The sequence below is a fragment of the Manacus candei genome, unplaced genomic scaffold, assembly GCF_025592945.1.
Source record: "Manacus candei isolate 608988 ecotype Guabito, Panama unplaced genomic scaffold, ASM2559294v1 h1tg000043l, whole genome shotgun sequence".
NCBI classification, from domain to species: domain Eukaryota; kingdom Metazoa; phylum Chordata; class Aves; order Passeriformes; family Pipridae; genus Manacus; species Manacus candei.
The window spans coordinates 1,463,697-1,489,561 of record NW_026138091.1 but is presented as its reverse complement, the minus strand read 5'-3'; the positions used below and the strand labels follow the sequence as shown (position 1 = coordinate 1,489,561).

The 25,865-nt window shown below is 39.5% G+C and overlaps 1 protein-coding gene across 3 annotated transcripts in view; it reads left to right on the top strand.

Annotated features, from left to right (window-relative positions):
* Window positions 1-5,090: 5,090 nt before the first annotated feature.
* SYT1 (synaptotagmin 1) overlaps window positions 5,091-25,865 on the top strand; it is a 351,145-nt gene continuing 330,370 nt past the window's right edge. For 2 of the 3 annotated variants that reach the window (XM_051795724.1, XM_051795722.1), the window contains exon 1: window positions 5,092-5,203. The gene's annotated coding sequence lies outside the window, so the exon portion shown is untranslated. Of the gene's footprint in view, window positions 5,204-25,865 lie in introns of all 3 variants that reach the window. The other variant, XM_051795723.1, reaches the window with a different exon arrangement.

Genomic DNA, 25,865 nt, shown 5'->3' with positions numbered 1-25,865 from the left:
GTAACCTTATACCATTTTTAATTCACATGGAAGTTCTTGGCCTACTCTGCATAGTTAGGTGGTAGAACTTGCCATGCTTCATGGCTGGGCTGGCTTTCTGATGGATCTTTGTTGTATGTCTGCTGCATGGGGAAAGTTTTGTGGACATCTCAAATTAGAGACATGAAATTTAGGAAGCCTGAAGCCATAAGGTTTTAGCTCCATTTCACTTCTCTATATATTCTAATACTATTCATCTTCATTCCACTCTCAGGGTGGTGTAAAAACAAGCATGTTTTGCACTTAATAGGCAATTCATTCCAGCCTCTCCAATGGAGTTATCCTTATTTTTTATTGGAGGCAACGGAATATGCTCTCTTATGCACATTGTGATAATCATTTGTATCCATTTGAAGACATTGTTTCAGTCTGGACCCTCACCTTGGAGGTAACACTATCATTACTGACCTGCTTTGCAAGGTCAGCTCCTCAAAATTAAATTATAAATTCCACTTCACATTCTTTTTATTACACAGTCATCCATGTGATGCATATGCTCACCACAGATTAGAAATTTTGCATGGGGAAGCCATAATGTCTACCACCATAAGGTAAGGAAATCGGCAATATCTGGGTGCTCTGGAAGCTAAGGGTTCAGCGGTTGGCATTTTATACAGTAGATTCCACCTGAAAGGGAACTGGGACTTCAGTCCAGCTCATCTTACCCACACTGAAAATACATTTTTTCTGGAGTACCACCTGAGCACCACTTTGGTGAAAAATGACTTTCAAAGTGGGGAGCAGGATTAGGGAGGGAGAGTTGAAAACCCAAAAGAGAATCCCTGAACTAGGGGCACCATCTACAGGGGAACAGACTGACACTGACTCAGATCAGTCCTTGCATTACATAGCTGACATCTGTGCAAAGCTTATGTAGGTTGGTTTGGCTACACTTTTAACATCCCCTCATAAAAGAGAACTTTTGTTCTCATTTTCATTTCTGCTGCCACAGTGTCCAGGAGCCCAGGGCACAGAGCAGGAGCTCTCAGTGTCAGCTGCTATACAAATGCAGATTAAAAGAGAACATCTCTGCCTAAACAACTTAGAAGCAGCAGCAGCAGATGTGTACAGATCAAACAGAAGAAAACAATGAAATCAAATGACACACTCAGACAAACATCAGTGAGTGCACTAACAAGTTCTTTGATTTCATTCTTTGATTTTTAGCTAGAATTTAAACCACAAACCCCCAACACTTGTTCTCCACTCTCTACCCAAGTTGCAAACACATACATTAATTCAAAAATTATCTTCAAAGATTTATTTCATATGACACTTTTGATAGTTGTGTACAGCTGAACAGTTAGTCCGGTATTTATTAATTTTACTGAAGGTTAATTCTCACTTTCGGAACTTAGCTTTCTTGTTTTTATGTTCTGATGCAGATTTGGCTGCCTGACTGGGAATGCTTTCTAAATACAACATCGTCACCCAATATGTATTATGGAAACTTTACTGATACCAAGGGTGTGACAACAGAGCACTAAAAACGTGATTCCCAGTGTTTAATCTTCAGCTATACAGAGCAGCCTTTAGATTCCCAGTCAACTAGAAAAAAAACAAACCAAACAATCAAGAGCATGCATTTAATTTGCTAAAAGAAGTTTCAGAAACATGTGCTTGAACTCATGCAATCAGAACTTAATTTGAAAAGCTGTTCCATTTCCCTAAGCACAAGCCAATTCCTTTGTCTTCATGCAAAGGAACCTCTCAAAATGAGAAACTTGAGGATGGAAAAGGTCAAATCAAAGTAAAAATAGGAGTAAATTACATGATAATGAAGAACAAAATAAAAGCATCTTCCTATTAAAGACAGGTATGTGTGATCTCATGCAACACAAGGGCAGTGAATCATGACAGTCACAGTTCAAACAGCTAATTTACAGATCTAGACTCTACTTGTTCAAGTAAATTAACATACCACCAGTATCATTTACTCATTCACCTGCCACTGATTTGCTCTCAGGACTTACCTGACTTCTCATCTTGTACATCTAACAGTGGCAGTTGTGATGCTTGGTCACACAAAGGTTGACATACAAAAGGAAACTGACGGCAGCTTGGGCTCAAAGTTAGAGCCCTCACTGCTAGTTTTTTACCTGTAACAACTGCTGTTGCTTCTGAATTAGCCTCAGTTCAGTGACTGTTATTCTAGTATTTGCTCTTTATATGCCATAAAACTTGCCAAAATAGGCCTGAGAATATAGTATACAGAGCATAAAAAAGGAAAATGGCAAAGACAAACATTGCATCCTTTCTGGTTTTGCTTTTTTATTTAAATTCTTTCAAGATGCTCCTGTATCTCTGGCTCAGTCAAACTCTATATTAAAAACAAGGCATATGAAGAATATAAAATCTAGTTCTTCATTTGTATTTAGTGTGGGATTCCTTAGTAGGAACTTCTGAATGGTAGACACTATTTAAAATTCTCTTCTGATACACTAGAGCACATTAAAAAAAATTCAGAAAAACCTTCACAGTAAAAAATACAGTGATCTATGATTCACGAGTTTAGTGGCTAGCATTTGGCTAGCACTCCAAGCATTAATCAAATGGCTCCTAAGTTCTTCTAGAACATCCTTGCCCATTCTGTATATGTATGTCATTCCTCAAGTCTCCCAGCTTCTTTGGTATAATTAACATAATGACTGGATAGTAAACATCCATTTCCTTGAGAATTCAGTAGTGAAATAAAACCTCTTTCTCTATCAATAAACCTTGAACCCGAAAGGAACTGAAGGAAGCATGTGTGCTAGAACGAAGCATGCATGCATGTGCTGCATCTGTAGCAATTTGTTTACTGCAAACAGCCAAGCTCAGAAAATATTAGGTGAAATCTCTCCCACTACTCTCCCAGCCCCTACTACAGCTTTCCTTTTTTTTTTTTTTCAAATGTAGCAGAATAATCATGTAGGGACTACCACAGTCAGAGTGAGAAAGTCATGGTATACTCTTCGGGGCTACTGCTAGATAGCATTTCTGTTCCTTACTGTCTCTACACTAAGGAGGGGCCATTGGGCTTAATGATGTTTCTTGTCTTTGCTCAAATACGAAGACTGAGTATGATGTGTCATGCCTTGTGAATGTCAGACTCCTACAGACTTCTGGCTGTGTGGCTGTTAGGAACTCAGCATCAAGTCTTCATAATTACTAGCACTGAAACGTGTGGGTTTTTTAAACTGACCAGATAAATGATCCTAGAGAAAATAGTCCTCAAATTCTAGTGTATCGGGACAGAGAAAACAGCAAGAGTTTTACATCAGACAGGGTAATCTAGGCACAGGAGACCACTTCTACACATGCAGTTTAAATTATGGTGGTTTCTCCTCTCCATAGCTCAGCAAGACTTTTAGAACGTAATTTCTTTTGCATTTGTTGTCCTTTCCCCTCTCATGATCTAATGTGCCCATAAAAGAAAAACTGATATTTTGCCTAACAGACCTAAGAACACGCCTGAACACGTCTAGCACTGATGTGATCAGAAAATGTGTATTCAAACTGAACTGGAAAAGGGTTGTGACTTTTAGAGGCAAATCCCACCATGAAAGTATGGGTGGGGAATGGCAGGATGAAGTTCATTTGAAGGCACAGTAAGTCACCTGTGAGATGAGCCTGGGAGCTTCATTACTTTCTCAGTTACCTACTAATGATGGCATACGGGCTCTGCTCTTTGCTGGGCTTCTCTCTTTGCCAACATCTGCTATTTATCATATTAAGATGAATTGTAGATAAGTTTCACTCTCGTGTACTAACTGAAATCAACTAAATAGTTGTGAGATATATTACTACTTTCTCAAGTTTTCTTAGAACAACTGTAATCCAGCAGTAGCCTGCACAGTAGTGCATCAAACCTGGGCTACAACCTGTATGTTTGGTACCCTGTGACTAATTAAAGGTTATAGGAAACTCTTACATAAATACCACACTGTTATGTTTGCAATTTTACAGGTAAAATTGTTTTCCTCCTGTGCCTTTGAGGGTATAGATGCAGTAATAATATATGCCGAGGAACAAAGAACTTTAGTCTGTTGTATTTTTAAAACCTAAGCTTACATCTAAATCTATTTTCATTTCCCTTTGGAACCTGAGCAGCTTTTTATGTTATATTAAACATTAGACAAATAGGGTAGATCTAATTAAAAGTTGAAGAAATGTGCTCCCCTTAATTGAATTTGCTACAGTTACATTTTGCAGACCAATGTTAATCAAAGCTCCAGTTCAGAGTGGATAGATCAAGGGAATTAAGTTAACCCTTGCACGTCCTTACCTGAACACGCGATACGGTCTGCTCTCGCCTAAGCCACAGGCCAATTACGACTCGCCGCTCAGTCGCGACTGCCCGATGTGAGCTGCCCAGGGGCCGCCACAGAGGAAGGGCTGCGCACCGCAGGCTCGCTAAAAGTACCAACAACGCCTGGCGGGGGTCGTCGCCGCCGCCTCCGCTTCCTGCCGACCTACCAGCGAGGGCTCCTGCCGCGCCCCGCCCGGGGCACCCCGCTCACCCGACGGCCGCTGTGCTTGTGGCACAGCGCCTCGTGCTGCCGGACGGCAGCCCCGGGAATGCCAGCCACGCCCGCCATGCGCGGGGATGCCCTCCTCATCCTCCTCATCCTCCCCATCCTTCCCCTCCTCTTCCTCACCCTCCTCTTCCTCACCCTCCTCTTCCTCACCCTCCTCCTCCTCCCCCGCTCGCCACCGCCCGGCCCCGCCCGACGGGGAGGACAGAGACCGGGCGGCCGCGGGATGGGCGAGGCCGGCGCGGCGGCTCCACCCATGCTGGGCGCCTCGCCATTGGCGGCCCGGGCGCGTGTCCCCGCCCCGCAGCCAATGAGGGCGTTGGGCCGGGGGTGATGGGCTGCCTCTCGCGGGAGGGATTCCTGGAGACGCTGCAGTGTGGCGGCGCTCCGGGCGCCGCGCAGCCCCCGTGCCGCCTCCGCCGCCCCGCCCGCCCCGCACTGCCCTGCCCGCCGGCGGCCGACACTGCCGCTCAAACTTAACGCCCGGCGCGCCGCCAGCCCGCCGAGCGCAGGGAACCGGGGCAACCTGCCCGCCGTGCCGGGGGCGCTCCGCCCGCGCCCCGCCGTGCACCGCAGCCTCGCCCCGGGAGGTGCCGCCACGGGGAGAGGCTGAAGGACGAGCCAGGAGCGCCCGACCCGGTTGCCAGGTAAGGCAGAGCTCCGGGGCTGCCCGCTGCCGCGCCCGGGCGGCGTCGCCTCGGGCAGGGGGGGCACCTGCTGTGCGGGCGGGGGCAGAGCACATGCTCCGGGGGCGGCCGGCGGCTCTGCCCGCGGCTGCCGGGGGGCGGGGGCCCGCCCCCGGAGCGCTCCCGGCGGGGGTAGGGCCGGTTACGGGAGGGGCGACACAGACAAAGGGGGCGCCCACACCCCCCTCTCCCCCCCCCCCCCCCCGCCGCCCCCGCGGAGCTCCGCTGTCGCCGCCCCCCGCTCTGGCTGTAGGAGAGGGGAGCTGTCCGCCCTGCATCCCTCCATCCCTCCCCGCCGCTGCCCAGAGCCGGCGCCCAGGCGGTCGCCGAGCCAACTTGTTTCTCCGGGTGTTACCTGGCTGCTACCGCCGCTGTGCCCTCGCCCTCGGCAGGGTGGTCTGTCCCGACGGCCGCCCCTGCCGAGAGCGGTGGGGCACTGCGGTGTGCCCCCGCCGGCGCTGGTCTTCCCTCTGGACCGCAGGATATCTAATCATCGTTTGTGTATCAATTCACAAAACCGTTTCCCACATTACTTAGAAAGGCTGCCAGGCTAACGCGTTTTCCTTCCGTGCAATTTCATTTTCTTTGACATTATTTCCTTCATTTTACGGAATACTGCTTGCCCTGCTTTGATTTGGGGTACGTTTTAGTCTGGTTCCCAGACGCACACGGTACATTTAAAAGTTAATTTTGGCTATCAAACTCTACTAGGGACAGTAGTAAGAAAGTGGCAAAGAATATTAATTTTTCTTTTGTTTCCAGTCTTCTGAAATAAAGATATCAAACGACTACTAGCTTCTGGTAGTCAGTGTAGTAAATAAATTAAATGTAGTCATTGGAATGAGCCTTTGTGGTACTTTCAACAATCTGTAATTCAATCATCTCTGATACAAGCTGCCTTTTGCTATTATTCATCAGACCCAGCTGAGTGATTTCTGTCAGATGGGAAGGGGTAGAGAGAAATCTCTAGGTAAATGTAACTGAAAAGCTTTCCAAGTTGAGTCGTAAATGAGCACAGAAAAGCACTTGGCCACAATCTCGAGACAGATGTTGGCATCCAAATAAATCATTTCTTTTGGTTGTCTGGGGATGTCAAGTTTTATTTTCCTTTTTTAATAGCCATTTGTGGGTGAAGAAGGAGTTCTTTCTTTATTGCCTTGTAAACTCAATGCAAAATGTTGTAGTGCAATAATATTTCAATGGCTCTGAAATAATATTTTCAGTACAAAGGTCAGTCGAGTAATTTTAGATACACATACATGTTATAGACAAATAGACTACTAATCTGCAATGGTGATACTCATCCTCAGAGCTGCTGTGCAGTGTGCCATCCATGTTGCATGTTAATCTGTTATGTGCTGTTTAAACTGCTTTATTGTCTGTGAGAGTTACTTCATCCTAAGAAGCGGAAGATGGTAGTTGTAGACCCAAGGGGAGTCTCCTTTCCCTGGTGAGTTGGCATCTAGAGTTACAGATGAGCAGTTGTTATAGGAGTGTCCCTGAAAAAGGGAGGGGGAGCTTTTGGGTACAAGGACAAGTAAGCAGTGAACTAATTTGCTTTGTGAGGATGTGAAATGACATCTCCTGCCAAGCTTAAATAAACCTGCTCAGAAGTGTAAGGAGATTGCACATATGTCTAGAATAGTATTTTCTTGTCTGTCTTGGAAACAAATGACCTGGTTTTATGTCTTGAGTCAAATACGTATCTTTTTTTCTTCCAAGCTTTTTGTATTTGTTGTTTTATTAGTAGTGTCTGAGGGGAATATACTTTAATGTGGTATAGTTGGTCAAAATTTGCATCCATGCAATTCATAAATTGAAACTATATAGCTTAAAAATGTAGTGTAGGCAGCTTGAGTGAGAAGAGATAATTTAAAAAAGAACCACAGGGCATAAGATAATGACATGCTGTAGGAAATAATCATACTCCTGCACTTGCAAAAGCATGAAATGTTCCAGTGTAGCCATTTCATACAAGCCCAATTTTCCTTCACATTAAGAGCGCCTAAGTGAGCCTTATTAATGTTTGATGCAAAAGATGCTAAATCCATTTTAAGGATTTATACTGGAATTTAAAGAGGTAGCTCACAGACTAACAGAGCAAATCTAACACTTCTCCAAAACAAATGTGAAAAATAATCTGTTACCATGTATACCATAGCAGCACAAGTGGGATATAGCCTTTTCTGTACCATGGGTGGGCAAGAAGCCCTTTAAAACCATAGATACAAAACAGTGTTTGATTTAACAATCTGAAATGTTCTCTTACCTTAATCATAACTTAAATCAGATATAAGAGCTGACTGAGAAGATGCTCAGTGTTGATTAGTGTAGTAGTTGAGAAGGTGTGAGATAAGGGAAGGTTCTGTTTGTCAGAAACCTAAAGGAAAAAAAAAAAATCTATATTTTTCCACCTAGCATAGAGACACCGGAAACATAAAATCAATTTTTATGGTCTTTTGGCAGGGTTGGCTGTAATAAGTAAAAAGGAGCAGTTCAGTGTTTGGCTGAAGTTTTTAAGCCACTCAGCTGTACAGAACTCAGTTAATTGATGCTTCCTCACATGAAAATGAAGCTCTTATTTAGCATATCATGATCTTTTCCTCTCAGTTCAACAATCTGATTACAATTTTAAAAATACTTGTGTGGGAGTTTATATTTATATGCACATTTAAACACACAGATAAACTCTTTACTGGGAATTGTGTTCTGAATAAAGAGTGCATACAACCTCTTTTACCTGCTGTGGAAGAGACATTAAAGTTTGCAATACAAATAAAAAGGACAAGAAAATATTTCTGCATATCTGGAGGAAAAGCATGGAGGAATTATTACGCATGGATTCCATGATCTCCTTCCCTTTGCTGAGGATGCCCATATAAATGTGCAGTTCCACAAAGAGAAATACTTCATCGTTTGATTTTGCTTTGATTCTTTGTAGAATGTTTGTTTTAAACATAACTTGGTATTTAGGAAGAACCTTAATTAGAAATACAGATAAGGGAGGCTCATTAGCCAACTATCAATTTGTGTTTACTGCTGATATTTACTAAAGATACTTGTGGTTAAATCAAAGCATTTGCCAGACTAAATAAACAAAGCGTTAGGTTAACATATTTTCGGGATTGTTATGTACAAATATCATCTTTGCTACAGTGGGCTTTATTCCTCCCTAATATACGTCGGTAAAAAGGGGGATTAGGAAATGGTGCTTATACTGTTAGATCTTTTACAGAAATACTGGATACCAAAGTAGAATGCATAGGAGGAGGACAACTGACAAGGGTTTTTCATGATTTCTTCTGGTGAGATGCTAAGAGCAGGCTACAGGCAACTTCTTTCAGGGACTACACAGACCAGCTGAGCGATTTGTGCAAGCAGTGTGTGGAAAAAGTTTTCTGTTTGAATAAAAAAAAAATAAAATATTTAAAAATACTTATTGAAAATATTTTTTTCCCTTGAGGACTGCAGTGACTGAAAACTGGATGGGAGCCATAATAAGAATGTCTTAAGTACTACTTTTGACAAATGTTAATCAGTATGTTTTAGAGGCTGACTTTTCCTAAGTGACTAAAGGAGTAGCACATGAATGTGTTATGAGAGAGCTGAGCATTTTTCTTAATCTGTTTTCTTGTCATTACTAGTCTAGAGGTCTTTCCCCAGAACAGCAGGCACTGAACACTTCTCCTTCTCCATACTAGAGGGAGTGGTGTTGCCATCTTTTAAATTCTCGGAGAATTGCAAACACAGGATGCCATTTCTCTTTTCTAGTCATCCCTAAAGATGCTCGGAGAAATGTATTGGAACACAAAATAAATCTGGAATTTCTCCTATGCAGTGTAGTTATCTGATAAACTACTAATATTTAAAAGGTTCTTCTAAACAGAGAAAATTTACAAATTTTAAAAAATGTCACAAAAACTTATCCAAGTGACTTAGTATTCATTGACTCTGAATTATTATAGTAATAAGCCATTTTTCAGGAAAACAAAATTTTATTTAGGAGTGGCTAAAACCAATTTGGTTATTTTAGTGCTACTGTCTGTAAGTTTCCTGGACACTATTCAGGATTTATAACAGTAGCCAAATGTATTGAAGTAGCTTTAATACTCTAGCCATGTCTGCAGTGACTACGGACATGAGTGCCACAAAGACATGAGAATATGTGCCTCAAAGTTGCCCAGTAATGTTTTAATGAATTGGTTAAAAGTCTGCTTACAAGTTCTGTTTTGTACCTTTATCTTAAGGGTATTATTTTTCTATATGTGGCTGAAAAATTGGTGTAACAGTTACAAAGTGGGAAAGCTGGTAACCAATTGCCTGGTTTGGCTCAGAGACAGGAGTTTACGTGTGAATTCACTCATCTGTATGCGTTTGAATAACCATGTGGATAGTGCAGTTGAAAATAATTGGAGTGCTTTTGCACGAGGCAAGGGGCTCACAAGGATCGTCAAGTCCAGCCCTTAGGCCCTGCACAGGACCATCCCCAAGAGTCACACCACGTGCCTGAGAGTGTCATCCAAATGCTTCTTGAACTCTGGCTTGGTGCTGTGGCTGCTTCCCTGGGGAGCCTGTTCCAGTGCCCAACCACCCCCTGGGTGAAGAACCTTTTTCTGATGTTCAGCATAAACCTCCCCTGACACAACTACAGGCCGTTCCCTCAGGTCTGGAAATAAAGATTCCATGACAAATAGTTTATTTGGTTCAGGATGTTGTCTCAGTCATGCTTTTCCTAGAAAAATTGTACATTTGTACATTGACAGGTGAACACTAGACCTAACTCTTATTTGGAACACTTAAGATTACTTGTAGCGTGTAATTTTAATCCTTTTTCCCTTTTTCCCAGTATTTAATAATTTATAATAATTTATTTCTATTGGATTTCTATAAGCAAGTATTAGAATTGGGAGGAATTCTTAGAAGAATATCTGACAATGCAGTTAGAGTGTGTTGTTTTGTTTTGTTGTTTTTTTTCCAAAGGCTAAAAGTGATAACTTAAGAAAAACTTAATGGTGTGATGTGTTGATAGAAGACACAATATATTGGTGAATTGTTGAGGGTTAAAGAAGGATAGTGTGATATACATACACCCCAATCAAAATAGTTTTGAAACTTTTTTTTTCTGATTAAAAAAGGACTGTCTTTATTGTTGAAATTGTAAGCTTGTTTTGAATTTAGTCAGGCATTTGATTTAGTTTAGGGTAATGTTCTAATTATAAAAATAATGGTGTCAAACAGCATCATTGTCCCTGTGAACGGATTTCTTTTTTTCATGTACTAGATTGCAGAAGAGATAGTATATGAGGAATTGCCATCTCTATTATTCCAACTCTTTTCATTACCTTTGACAATGATCTGGAATAAAATACAAAATCCGTATTCATGAATATAATTCTGGGTTTTTTGTGCCGATTTTAATAAAATTGGGAAAAGTGCTTTTATAAACTGATTTAATTTGGTTTCTCATCCTATAATATCTGAATATGTGTTTTAACAAAGTGAAAAACAGTAATACTTTTGCCTACTTCCAGTAAAAAAAATCGTGAATCTCCCTAAATACTAGCTTGAGAAAAGAATTGGGGATTACATCTGGACATCGTCATCTGGCCCAATTTTGAAGAGCAAAGAAGCCATATGCATCTGTAAATACTGCTCAGAGTAGGAAAGGTGCCCATCTCAGAGAGGATGCCACACAACTAGAATTAGTTTAGAGGAGGGAGTTGAGTTGTGTGATTTGAGATGTGCCCAATCTGTTTCTTAGTGGAACTCCTAAAAGCTTACCATTCTCTTTGGAAAGCTGTATGTGCCGAGAGCTTCCTTGATGCCCACACAGTGAACATACTGGTATTAAATTATGCTCTGGTATGTATAAGGTCGTGCAGCAGCCTGGCTGGGCACACAAACCACAAGACCCCAAACAAGAAATGAGGTATCGATGTTTTTCTATCAGAGTAGCAAGTGTATGAGCCACCTTAGTGAGGAGATGATACCTTTACTTGAAGTCTGTAGATCAGTATTTTCTTTCCTTTTAACTAGACTAGGTACAAGTTCTAGATTTGATGCTGAAATTGCTGGATTTCTGATTTGTGTTAATCCATGAGAATGGAGTAGGTAATCACCTGTCCTTCTGACCTTAAAATCACCAACCCATTGAACTTGCTGCTATTGACTCCTACTGTGTCTCTTGGATTAAATAGTATTTGTTGTAAAAGATGTTGCGACATGTTACTTGTGTAGTGTGAAGAGGTTCTGTCTGAACTTCCCTTAAGCTGCCCTTGTATGTTATAATCCTATTTTGTCCCATGTTACTGACAAGAAATTTTTGTTTATTTATCTAACTGGTGTTAATCTTTGAGACCCGATTTAAAGCCGATTGAAGTCGATGACACTTCCTTCCATTTATTTTGTTCCTCTGATACGTCCTAAAACTATAAATTGAGCTTATTAGTAGGAACTTTGATTTAAAAGAGTATGCCTGTTACTCTTTGAGATGTGAGAGAACCAGTGTCCTGTGTCCCATCATTCTAGTGTGGACTTGCATAAATAGGCCTTAGTTTCTAGATGCCATCAGTGAGATGCTACCCAAAGGACAGTTTTCTGCTAAACCTGTTTTGGAGCTGGCTGTGGAGGTGCAAATCCTTGTGGCTGGCATCTGAGCCAGGGAACCCTGTCATGATTCTGCTTTGCGCCAGGATAAACTTGTCTTGGTGAGCATCTCGCATGTCCTCTTTCCATGTGTACTACGTGGCTATGGATGGTTAATTGGTGGCATTGGTAAGAAAACAGGTGTCTGTTAGGAGAGGGATACAACTCTACTGAAAAGGCAAGTAAGAGTTAGCTTTGAGAGTGTCTTCCCACTGAATTGCAAAGAGATGTCCTTGAGTAGTCCAGGTAAGGGTGGAAGACAAACACATTTTTGACTGCTAGTGTAGTGATGGTTGAATTTCAGGGTTTCTGGATCCTGAAATTAAAGTTTATTTTTTTTCTAACAACCCAAATGTTTAAAGATGTGTTTGTTACGCTGTTGCATTTGATAACTGTATCATGCTAATATTTCCTTATGAAGAGTCTGTCAGTGGATTTTTTTTTTCCACAGTTTTCATTTTTTTATAGTTCTTTTCATATGCTAACAACAAGCTGCTACCTTGCACTTACTCCTCAGTTTTGGCTTTCTTACTTCATGCTTTGTTAACTTGCTCAGCTGCTAGTTAGAGCAGAGAAACACCAGGCAATATCCATGTGACCTTGACAGAGGTCACTTTCTTCTTTATGATGTCCTGTAGCTGCATAAGGCCTTTGCTGCTCTTATCTTGTATATTTGCTTTATTTTTGTAAATTCTACATAGAAGGATTGAAATATTGCTTTTTTAAAAATTAATATGTATTTACAGCTCTTCTAGCTTGTTGAGAAAATGTTGAAAGTGAAAACTTAAAGTAAAATTGTCTGGGAAAAAAAACACCTGAAGTCACATGTTATAGTGCTTTCTTGCACTTGTCATCTTCAAAACATGTGTCCATTTTTAGTAATGACTTGGACCTATGTTAATATTCGATATGCAAATATTGGCTTTATAAATCATACACTGGCTAATAATTGTGAGTTGTTTACTCAGAATCAATTATTCTTTATAAATATTGATACGAAAGTTCTGTGTTATAGTGAGCAAGGCATAAAACTCACTATGGAAATCAGCATTTTAGAAGAAGAATAATAGTAATAAATATTTTATCTTGATATCAAGCAGCTATTGCTCAGATTTTTGAATTGAGCACTGCTTATCTATGTAGTGTTGATTAAATTCTAAAGCAACAACCAGCCAAATGTCCGTTAAAGGTGATGAACCAGTCCTTTGCAGGCATAGTAGAGACTGTCTACACTGTTATTAAAGGATTCAAATGAATCCCAAAAGCCAAAACCTTTTTCTGCCTTTCCAGATAACTCATTTATATATGTACTCATCGATGGGATTCCAAATTGTATGTGATCCAGATAAGTGAAAGGAAAAACAATTGGCATAATTTTAATGGAGCGTGTCAATATTACTCTAGTTATAGCTTTTTTGAATTTCCTTCTGGTACTAACATGATACTGGGAGCATTTCATTTGCTTTGTGTTGAAATTTGGCTCTTAGAATGTCTGTTCACTTCAGCTACTTTTAAAACAATGTATGAATTCAGTGGTGTTAGCTGATTTCATAGAATAAAGCTAAATTATTTGCTGAAAGGGATTATCACCTGGCATGCCTTACTCTGTGGTGTTACTGCCCTCTTCCACTTAGTTCTGTGACTTTTTTTGTGATGAAGAAAAAGAATCTTTACTGGGTAGGTAAAATCCTAACCTCTTTGCATAGTTCACGATGTTGGCTATAGGTGTTTAAAGTAGATGAATGTGTGAATTTGAAAGGATGACCTCAAGTGCAGACAAAAAGTCATAGGTGGAGGTAGTGAGTATGGAGCCTAGTTGAAGACATATTCGTGAAGATTTTTCTAAGTTAACAAATTGTTCAAGGTTTTGTCCTGCATTGGGCCAAATATTGGCTATTTTGTGTGTCCTTTTGGGATAAATATATTGATAATTCTTAATACCATAGAGGTTATGCTGATGAGGTAATATAAGAATTTATCCTCAAACCTTGAAAAATATTAGCTCAGCCTGTCCTGCTTACAGCTGTAGTGCTGTTCAGATACTTAAAGGTAGTTACTCCAGTCAAATTTAGATGTAATTGTATTGAATAAATTCTAGGTTTTAAAAAGTTTTAAGAGGTGTATCGTATAGAGTGTAGAACTGTGCTTAATGTTTATCTTATGCTGTAGTACTTATAAAAAAAAGAGTAAGGGAACGTACTGAAACTTTCCCTCTCTTAAAGACCATCAGCATGTTTGTTGATTGTGGTTAGTTTGTTGTAGTTTGAAGCTCTTGCCTCATTATTATTGGGCATACGAGTCTTCTGTACCCATGAGTAACCAGATTGGGAGGAACTAAAAGTAGTAGGCTTAGCAGCAAAATGTGTTAGTGGAGGGGCTGTATGTTGGTCAGTGACGATCAAAAGTTCTACACCTGTTGTTGCAGAGATAAAGATGATGACCTACACAAACACAGCCTATCAGAGAAGGAACTAAACCTTAGCTGATTCGTTGCAGCAAGTTAGTGTCTAAGACTAATATGCAATAAGCGTATTCACCATATGGGCCAGCATCCTTGTGAGTATGAATACAGTCACAGCATATACAGTTGCTCTCAGTTTTAACAGTAGTAATACACATGGGTTTTTCCCTAGATAAGGCACACAGAGTGAGCCTGAAACAAATGTGTGCTGAAATTTTGTTTCCTGTTACAAAGCAACTGCTTCAGGCCATGTTACTTTTTTCCATTGGACTTGGTCTAATATTGTGCTTCCAATTCTGGCTCATAATTCCAATTCTTAGACCAGAATTCTTGTTAGTGTATTTCTAGTGAATCGTATTTTTTTAGATGAGCTGAATTAGGTCCCAGAAATACAGAATTACTTTTTTTACCCTTCAAAGCACTTATGGTTGAGTTGGAATACTGGAAGTTATTTATTGTCACCATCACTTAGAACAGACTTTTAAACCTATTTTGGTTTTATAAGTTGCTTGCTTGCCTGGACACATGGGAAAAGATCTAGGTGTGATGACTTAGCTCTCCACATCCTCTGTTAACACAGTGAATTCCAAATGTAGGTTGTAACCGGTGACAGCTGTTTCATAAAGAGCTGCTTCGTATTTGTGAGAAGCAGTGTTTGCTCTGCAGTCTCTTTAGAACAGGGCCTGACAAATCTTGTAATGTGTTAACAGTGTGCCTAACATAATAGGATCCAGATCTTTGACTGGGGACATGAACAGTTGTGCAAAAGATAAAAATAAAATTTAGCCCAAATGTTGGAAAAAGTGCCATTATATAAGGCCTCCAGAGATCAATAAACAACTCATTGCTGTAACCATATCATCCTTCTTCAAAGGGATTTTAATTGTATCATGGAAACTTCATACTTGAAAAGGTGAACACTTGTTTGTTAGGCATTCTGCTAGATATATTTTGCTGGTCATTGAGGCTGTACTGTTCATACTAGGGGACTTGGACATCCAGTTTAGATCTCTAAATAGAAACTATGCTGAGTTACTCTTTACAACCTCTTTACCTTCAATGTGGTATAACTTAGGAATTTTTCAGTTTTAAATACAAAAAAGTTTCCTGTTTTCCAGTAATCTGATTTGCCATTTTCTAGTTGAAAACTGGGTAAACTGTTTGGCTTGCTACTGAAAAAAGCTATTTCTTGTATAATACCCTGCTCACAACTGGGATTTGAATTATTTACAGGTGGGATGGTACAAAGGGACTGGCTTTTAGCCTTCCATGGCCAGGAGGGAATTTATCTGGCATAAAGGAGATAAACTAATTCCAGCTTCAGTAATACTTAAGAGACTAGCTGTTTCATACCAGAAAGCAGTTTTTATGATAAGAGAATTAGCAAAGTTCTGCTACAGCAGTTTCCCCAATACAGAAACCAGGTCATCTATCTGGAGGTTGATGTAATTATTGGAGATTTCTGCTCCCCCTCTCAATGAGAGGCTGATACAGGAGAACATCTAGTCCTGCTCTGGTATGTGACAGCATAAATGGGTGAAACAAATACAAAGCCAAAACCACAGCTGCCCAGGTAGGCTGTCTTGAACATAGACATGAAGATTTCAGGTAAAGATTTTAGGATTAGCTTTTTGTGAAGCATGCAAATCTGTACATAACGGAGAGTCATTTATGTTAAGTAGAAGCCAGTCAAACTAGTGCCCTGTTGATATGTTGAAACATAAATCCCATATGACAGATGGGGATCAATGGCAGAGGGAGATTAAGGATAGGATTCATGTCATTTAAGTTTAAATACCTCCAGAAGGTGATTCATTTGACCTACCTTAGGCATCTGTCTTTATGTGAGATGGACTACTCTCTGGACGTGAGATGGACTGCTCTTTCCAGTGACTGAAAAAAGTCTGAGATCACTAGATGAGACTTAATCAGCCAATTTTTAGACGCCTGACATGGGACACTTGAATCCTAAGTGATGAGCCTAAGGCCTCATGGAGAGTTTGTGGCAAGGCTGAGAAGTGAACCCCAGTTTTCTGAAGCCAAGCTATCACAATACCATCTTTTCTATGAAGAGGAGCATTATGTGTAAAACTAGTGTGTGATGACTGCTTAAAATTGCTTTAAAATAAAAATAAAAAAAATAATTGATCAAAAGGAGGGTGGTGGTGTATTTGGAAATACCTAATTAAAAATGGGCTTAAATTATTTATTTTACTGCAGTTAGTGTTACTGTATTTGATTCAGGGGAATAGAGAATCACAGAATCAGTTAGGTTGGAAATGACCTGTAAAATCATTGAGTCCAGTCAGTAAACTTGTACTGCCATGTATCAACCTCAGTAGTACAGTAACTTTGTCTAAGAGTCTAAGTTTAAAAAGAATATTTGGAGATAAATGTTTTTGCTTAATAGAAGAGCAAATATATCTTTCTGCAGAATCTGTGCAGTGCTGTCAGGAAAGAATAAACTTTATATCTAAAAGTAGAGATCTTGAAAATAATGAAAACTTTACTATCAGATCTGCAGAAAGATGGACGTCTAGTCAGTAAAATTGTAAATAAAGGTCCATTGCGCAGGAGTGACAATATTTTATATGTAGTTATGGGCAGTTTGAAGTCAGACTTGTCCACTCTGTGCTGATGAAAGTGGGCTTCTGTGAGGGGAGACAGCTTATATTACAACAGTTAAAAGATACGATGTTTTCTGAAAACGGAATATGAAAGCTGATATGGAGAGTGCTACTGGCTCCAGCTTTGGATCTTGCCTGAAGCGTACAGTGAACCAAGCAGGTCTGCAGAAGTGGTATGGCTCTTGGCAAAGTGGAGGAATTGCCTGTCTTCTGGTCAGCAAAGCTCTGGGAGGAGACAAGAATAGTAGCAGCTCAGATGTTGCTAGAGTGTGTTTTCCCCCTCTGAAGGGCAGTTGGTTTTGCACCTGAACGAGCACAGTGCTTTTAGGGGTTAGTTTGGTTCTTTGCTTGCCTCCCTGCACACACCCGACGCTTCCCTTCCTCCTTAGCCTTCTTCAAAGCTATAGTTTGGTGTAGTTTGTGAGTGAGATGAAATCATGTTTTCTGAGCTGTAGTGCAAATCTGTTCAAATGGCTTTGTGTCATTTATATGTAAAAATCTGTTCCGATGATCCTGTTCCACCTGTGAACCAGAACATCCTAGAAGTATGACCTTCTTAATTCATGGCATCACATCTCTACACGGGAATATACTGTGATTTTAAAGCTTCAAGGTGTAAATGTTTGGGGGTTTTTCCATGAATTGCTGTGGTAAGGGAATAAAGTGTGCTATGCTAAGCTAAAACAGAAGCTGGCAATGTGAAGAGTAAAATAGGATGTATATTTTAAGCTTATGTAATTTCTGCCTCTAGACATTGGGAATTGGCTATTGGTTTCACAGTACAGTAGAAACTGTATCTTCATGTTAGAACTAAAGTAAAGTTAAATTAGAATGGTATAGAAAGAAAAATCTAGTACTCTGAAATATTATATCACAGCAAAACAGTTGTCTTGTTGACACAGATCATAAGAATTTCTGAGTCTGAAGAGTTTCAATATCTAAACATGATGTTTTTATAGCTAAATGAACCTTTATAAGCTAGACATCAACTATGTATAAATGCAGAACAGTATATCTAAAATCTGTCATGCTGTCAGAATACAACTGTTTTCTCTACAAATATGGGAATTGTCACTTATCTGCATTCTCTCCTTGCCCTGTTTCCCCTCCATATGTTGATATTCATCCATGTGAAAGAGGCCAATTATAGTTTGGCCATTGTATAAATAATGCAGAAGTTGTCAGTGGCAGAGGAAAATTTATGTTAGAAGACTGAGGGATTGAATAAAAAAATAAAAGCACCTTTTAATGAGGGTAATGATCTCTACTTCTCTATCACTTCAAGTTAAAAAAGGTATTTAAAGAAACCCCATCTTTTAGTTCTTCATCTAAGGACTGGTTTTAGTAATAAAATCCTGGTTCAATTTTCAATCAGAATATTTTGTTCTGCAGTATTTTCCCTTTTGACTTTTCCCCAAGCCCTCCTGGGAGCAGGCACTATCTTTCCCCTTCTCAGGGATTGGTGCTGAGCAGCAGCTGAACTGGAGGAATACCCCAGGACCATGTCAAGGCTCATAGGGAGAGGACATCTCTTCCCCTTGGCTTTATGGTAAACATTTGGAAAACACAGTGCAATCTGGAGTCAGGCTGCGTTGAAAGTAAATTAATTAGGCTCATTAAAGGTGGAGTCCCAAACTTTAGAGCAGCTGGGGCTGATTCTTAATAGCTGTTGCTGGTAGAGCTGGACCCCAGGTGCGTGCTGGGGCACAGGCTGGCTTGGAGTTGCCGTGAAGTTGGCCAAGCTAAATAGCACATTGTTAGTGTGGCTTGTCGTTGGCTTGCTCTTCTGGAAGATGGTCAGAATGTGATCTCAGATGATGCGCTGAGTTTGTTTAATTTATTGTCTCTTTCCTCCAACTGCTGTTTCTCTTGAGTATTACAGAGGCTGGTGTGGCCTTAAATATAGTTGTATTTAGGCATCCACTTGGAAGGTCTCACTGACCTGACAGCAGCCTTCAGTGAAACTTGCTCGTCTGCATGGCTGCTGGGTCTGCAATACCTCTGACTGATGCATCAACAGCAGATGAATGATGTGCTAGCCCTTGCCTTTCATAAATGACTCCTTGTTTTCCATGGTAATGCTCTTAATGTGATTGTTAAAAAGGATACTTACAGAAGGAGATAAGGGAAAGCCTGCATATTTTGTGAGTCTTAAAACAGTAATAATGAGGTAAGCAAGTATCTCTTTTTTTTTTTTTTTTTTTTAATCAGGAAGCTGCAATTTTCCTTGTTATCTTTACTCTTTCATGATTGAGCTGTTTGTTTCCAGATGGCTCCTGTGCATGCGGGGATAGGGACACACATGGCCCAATCTGTTCAGCTGCCGGCCTCGCATCAAACAGCCCAAGGTGCTGGGCATGCTGGCTCATTTGGAGCAGTTTGGCAGCCCCTCCTGTAGCAGTTATTCTGGTGCTTTAATTTCCAGACAGAAAGGCTTTGAAGCAGCATCCTTTTGTGGGAAGAAGAGATTTCAAGGTTCAGAAACTGAAATGCAAAACTGCAGCCACCTATCACCTTTCAGATGAAATTGAATTTATCAGCATTTCTAAATGTGTCTGCTGTACCAAAGCACTTTGAACTTTTTTATTCCAGGTGTTGGTTTCATTAAGCTATTTCTTTCTTTTTTCCATTCTGCTGTAGCAGAGTTCTTATTGTAGTATTGGGTATGTCAAGTGAAGTATGTAAACAATTATTTTTTTTTTTTCATTTTTGACAAAAGTATTCATCAGAGACAAGAGATGGTGTGTGAAAATACGAAGTCAGCACCATGTGTTTAAGGGTATAATGTCAGTCTTGCTGAGGCCTTGAACAACACTTGCTCTTTTTTTGGAAAGATACATCCAAATACATTTCTTGGATTAGTTTTGCCTATGGCTGTGTTAGGATTTAAATTGACCAGACAGTTTGCCCACACTTTTCTTCCCTTACATGTGCTTTTCTCTTCCATACTTCTTTAAAAAGAACTATGAGGGAAGAAGGATGGGAAATGTAATTAAACACAGGTACTGCAATAAGCTCTGGTTAGGAGGCAAATGAACTTAATGAACTGTAAAGGCTCAAGAGGTGTCCTGTATATAATCAAAAAGTAACTGTCATTAATACAATAGACAAGGTGATTAGGTATCACCCTATCAGTGATTCAATGGGTTAATTAGTTGTCAGTGATTAGAGTCTGGTTTCAGAAACCATGGTGGTGGTTGGGTAAGCCCTGAAGTCCCCATAGTAAGGCACTTGTTCTATGCAGGGTTCTGTACATGTGAATTGCTGAGCATCTGGAAATCCCTCTGACATTAAAGTGATCTGTTCAGGTGAAGTGTACTTCTAGTTAAAATAGAAACTTCTGAAATAAAAGCATGAGATACTGATATAAAATGGCTACTGTGTATAGATTTAATTTTGATGGGAGGAGATCTTGGATCTTGGAAAAACCTTTCACCATACCAAATTATTTTTGTAAGAGAAACATAGCTTTATATCTGAGCTGAGAATCTCTTCAGACAACACTTTATTGATATGTCTGCTGAGAACAGAATTGCAGAATCATTTAGGTTGGAAAAGGCCTCTAAGATCTTTGATCCCAACCATTAAAGGTTGGGAAGATGTACTAGGGAGATAAAGAGAATTTTATGAAATATTTCAAATAGCTTATGAAAAGGGCATAATTTTCTAGGTTTTTTTGTTGGTATTTTTGTTTGTTTGTTTGTTTTTCTTATTCTTCCCCACGGCTCTTCTGAACATATAAACAATTACAGTTGCAGAGACACTGCTTTATATGAAGTTCAATGCTATTGAACTCTGCCCATTCTTATTATAGTTTTTCAGCAAATGTGTGGTCTTCTGAAACCTTAATGACCTGGTCATTATTCCAGCAAGATTTTGTCTTGAGACTGTTGTGTGGTTCAAATTTTCTGAAGTTTCTTCTGAAACTATCACTTGGAAATCAAAGTTGTTTTTACCTCTGCTGTATTATAGCAGCGTTTAAAAATAACTAAGTGTGTAACTTCAGATGGCTATCACATCAGGGGTTTGCAAAAAGAAGTAGAAATCCCACATCTAAAATGTGAGCACATGATCTAAACACTTCAGAGAATGTAATTTTTTTTCAGACCCCTTAATGCTGAATACTAAAAAAATAAAGCCTCTAGAAATAAATTTCTATTGCATAAGTAGCTTTAGTTTTTGTTCAACAGCAGAAAACCAGTAATTACTCAAAGAGTTTTTGACAATGAACGCTTTAGATGTATCAGTCTTTGTCAAAATGAAGTCATTTTTAATTCTGCATAATGTAAAAAAGCATATAACTCTATAAATTGTTCTTGTCCATACTTTTGATGAACAGTGTTGTACAAACTAGAGTTCATTAGAACTTCCAAATTCCATTTATGCAAGTAATAGAACCTTAAGATGCTATCTGTATTGTGGAACAGAATGTCTTAATAATTTCTGTTGACAGTTTACAAAAACTGGGTGTACTAAAAGTATAAGTAGTTCATATTTTAAGAATGTCAAGACAGGTTTGTGTTTTTTGCTGGTTTTTTTCCTGCCTTTTTTTATATTTTTGATTTTCTGAGCAGATTTCATTTTAACATTCATAGAAATAGGCGATTGCTAGAGTTGAGATGAGGAGAAGGTTTCAAGCTGCAAGAGAAATTTGGGGCAATATAAAAACCTGACAGAAAATAGTATCTCCAATTTTACTTGGAAAGTTTTCAATACTGTTTTAGTTTTCAGTAGATTATGTTTTTTGTAAGGAAAAAAATCAATTATGCTGACAATAGCAATAATCACACTACATGTAAGGAGTTCAAAGGTTACTTTCCCACCAAGAATAGAAGAAAAACTGGCCAGGAGTTCCCTTCCATGGTAGAAGATAGTGACATATTATTCCATTCAATTTTAGGTTGTTGCTTCATTGCTTTTGAAATAGATCTGCTTGGGACATATGCCCAAACTCAAGATGTGGTCAATGTGCTACCATAATTATTTCCTTGTTGAAAAGCTTTCTTTGCCAGAAAAAGAATTATCTAAGACAGATGCTACTGTGACAAACAGCTTGAAACTCACTACAATAGATGCTGAAAAGATTAATATGGTAAGAATGTAACAGTGTCAAGATTATAAATGGTTAACAATTACCTGACTTAAGCTGGCAGGTAGGGAAACACCAATCAGACGCCTGTTTACTCCCTTCCCCCGTGGCATGGGGACAGAATTGGGGGGTAAGAAGGGGGTGTAATAACTAAAATTCATGGATTGAGATGAAGACAGTTCAGTAGTACAAAAACAGAAGGGAAAATCATAATAATGATGAAAGAGTTAGAATATGCAAAGCAAATGATGCATAATGCAATTGCTGACCACCCACCAACTGATGCCCAGTCCAAGTGGCCAAGCAATGGGGCCAGCTTTCCCCCAGTTTATATTTTGAATGTACCATCCTATGGTGTGGCATATCCCAGTGCTCAGCTGGGGTCATCTGTCCTGACTGTGTCTCCTCCCAGCTTTCTGTGCCCCCCAGTCTCGTAGCTGGTGAGGTGGTGTGAGAAGCAGAAAAGGTCCTTCACTTAGTGTAAGCCCTGCTCAGCTACAACTAAAACATCAGTGTGTTATCAACATTATTATCCTAAATCCAAAATGCAGCACTATACCAACTGCATTTTATACGAAGAAAATCACAGCCAAAGCCAGTGTCTGTCTTAAGCATATAGGAGAGGCAATACTTGACAGAAGATCTCTCATAGTTTGTGGGGTGAAGGGCAAAATTGTCACTGTTTAAGCAGGTCAGGATTTGTAAATGACCAGTTCTACCAGCAGTGCCCAGCTTGAAGCACATTTGGAAGTGCCTTGTTTTCAGCAGGTGCTGGGCATGCATGCTGCTAAAATCAGGCTTCGCTTGGCCCAAAGGCAAATTTTATTCATCTGTTAGAGAAACTATGAGATAGAGGCACTTTGACCACATGACTGATAAGCCTGTAGAGAAAGCTGCCTGATGGAAAGCCTGATCCTGTGTTGTAGGCCTGTCTTCCTCATCCAGGATATTCTGGGTACTGGTCAGTGCATCCCATGTAAGATCTTTGAGATGAGCATAGCTGTACTGTATAGTGTGATTACTAGGTAAAACACACAGTACAATGGCTTTTAGCAGGTTTTTTGAGTAGTAGGTTCTTACTTATTCACTGTAACAGAACACTGTTGAATAAAGGTGAAGAACGTGTTCATGATACATGCTTTGTGATTAGAATGCCTATTTCTTGTGTCCATGTAATTTTCTCTTTTTTCATACTTGTAGCTGACATGTACTCCAATTAGTATTCAATACAGAGTCTCATATATGATACTTTGAGTCTGCAAACCTGAATGAATTTTGAATTCTCCTTAGGAACAAATAAAATGCAAACTGCATGGTGGCTTAAAATGTTACTAAGGGGTTTCTGTTGAGTACCCTTCAGTGCCCTTCTGTTTACGTGATCCAGATAATGGGATCCAGAGAGACCAATCATTAAGCATTATTTCTTAAGGTCTCGGAAGCAGGATACCTGCTGGTGCATCAAAACAGATTTCTGAAAATTGTATAAAATCTCAGCAGAAACTCTTGCTTATGCTTCTTTTCTTACTCCAACTGCATATATGGTGCTGTGAGTCCCACATGTTTAAGTAATGGTGTTACTACTTTAGTTGAATATGCATACTATATAGGTCTATGTACAGTATACATTTGTATTGCACAGCTTGCACTCATCTGCCAATTATGGTGTTTCTAGCTTGGCATGGCTGTGTTTTTTCTGGCCCTGAGCATGTCTTTGCTACTCTTAGGAGCCCGTATCTTCCTTCATATTCTCTGTCATTCTATATTTGTGGGAGAAAACTTGGGGATGCTAAGTGTCATTTAGCTAGCTTACTTCAGGAGTGTCCTTGAAGTATTGTCTTGGGTAGCTACACTAATCATCTAAGCATTATGCATGGCAAGCAATCTCTCCAGTTATGCAGAGTCAAGCCTTTGATTATAAAGTTTTTGTGGATGTACAGATTCGAGGGTGAGTATGCAAATATGTGTGCAAATACTGGATATTTTGTATCCTTAAGAATAGTGTGAACATGTGCAATTGTTCTGTTAAAGTTACTTATGTTAGCTGTGTGTCAGGTAAGTCAGAATAAAAAGGCTGGAATAACAAAGGCTTTAGAACTCCTAATTTAATTTTATTTTTTTTTTTACCAATAAGATGTTCTTTTGATAAAACACAAAAAAATGACATATAAAGAAGCGACCACAAAGCCTATAAATTGATGATTGTAATGCCAGTATAAATCACCAACCAGTAGGGCAAATAAGCCTATGAAGAGTTATCCCATCACCTGCTATTTTTTTCCCAAACACAGATTTCCAAGCTCTTGACAGCAGCACGTGCTGAAATCTTTTTTTTGACAATTCTGTGAGTGGAGCTTTGAGGGCGAAGGGTCAGATTTCAGAGGCGAAGGTACTATAGAATTTGAGGAATAGCTGATCAACAAACTCTTGTTCCCCACATGTTCCTGAAACAAAGGTAGGTACTTAGGCTTTTGTTACTAGTGCTAGCAATTACATTTTAGAAAACAGTTCCAAAGATTTAAGGGACAACCTCCAGTAATGGTGAAAGACTTTAAAGTAATAACTCGTGGTAGTTGAAGAAAACATTAAAAAACCCCAATCAAGCAGAGAGCCAACTTTTTTTTTTTTTTTTTTAATTTCCCGTAACAGGGCACTGGTCCCTAAGTACATAGCAATGGCTACTAAAGGACATTGATTTTAAGCAGTCAAATAGTAAAATATTTGGACAGTTAATGGCTGAGGGAGTTGTTGTTTGTTTAACCTTGCGCTCAGGTTAGGACACTTAGTCCAGTGTGCTCAAAGAATCTTAAATACTGTGATGCTGAAAAATCATAATTAGGTTGCCATTATTCAAATTAATTTATAATAATTTAGAAAATTAGCCTTAACTCCATGTACAAGGTGGGCATCAGCAGATTTTTCAAGAGCTGGAATGGTAATTTTCAATGCTGCAAGATGCTGTAAAGACATTTTTTGCTTGGTGCTACCATCTAGGTCTTATCTTTGAGCAGCCTCCAAGCATTCTTAAGGACTTGGGTATCAGCAGCCCCAAGCCCTCGTCTGAAAATAAGTGTGTATGTATCATTTCCATAAAGATGCCTTTGTCTGCTCTCCTTTCCTTAGGAGGGAAAATATAGTGATGAATATTCCTCATACTTCATATTCCTTCAAATCTGTCCTCTCTCAGAAGGGGTTCAGAATGAAGATATTTGGCTTTCCAGTCTTGTTGTTAAAGGATTATTTCTTTATTTTTTTCTGTTTTTAAGGCACTGAATACATTACATAAATGGTCAGGGGGGTTTTAAATTATTTATTTATTTATTAATTACAGTGGGAAATAGATTCTTCTTACTTCCTCGTCTGACCATGTTTTTAGATTAGATATATTGCTTACAGGTGAGCACTGTAGATGCTGAAAACCTACCCCTAGCATACCCTCAGGAGACAGGTGAATGAATCTTTGTGTAGGTGTCCCAAAAGTGCAAATAGAAGCACTTTTAATGAAGAAACCAAAAGACATTAGTCTAGAAGAGCAAACAAGCAAAAAACCAATCTGGTTTGCATGTTTGTTCTTGTAAAGAATAAATCTCAGTAGAAGCATCTCTAAGACTTGACAGTTTCAGCATGTAGATCAAAGGACAGCTGTCAGAAACTTATTGAAGAAGGCTGAAGTAAACTGAAATGTGATTTAAGTTTAACTTTTGGAATGGCAATGTGAATAAGAAATGGTTGAGTTAAATATATTTCCTGTCTTCTCTTCAGGAAAAAAATACATTACAGGTCTACATTTATTTTGATAAAGCT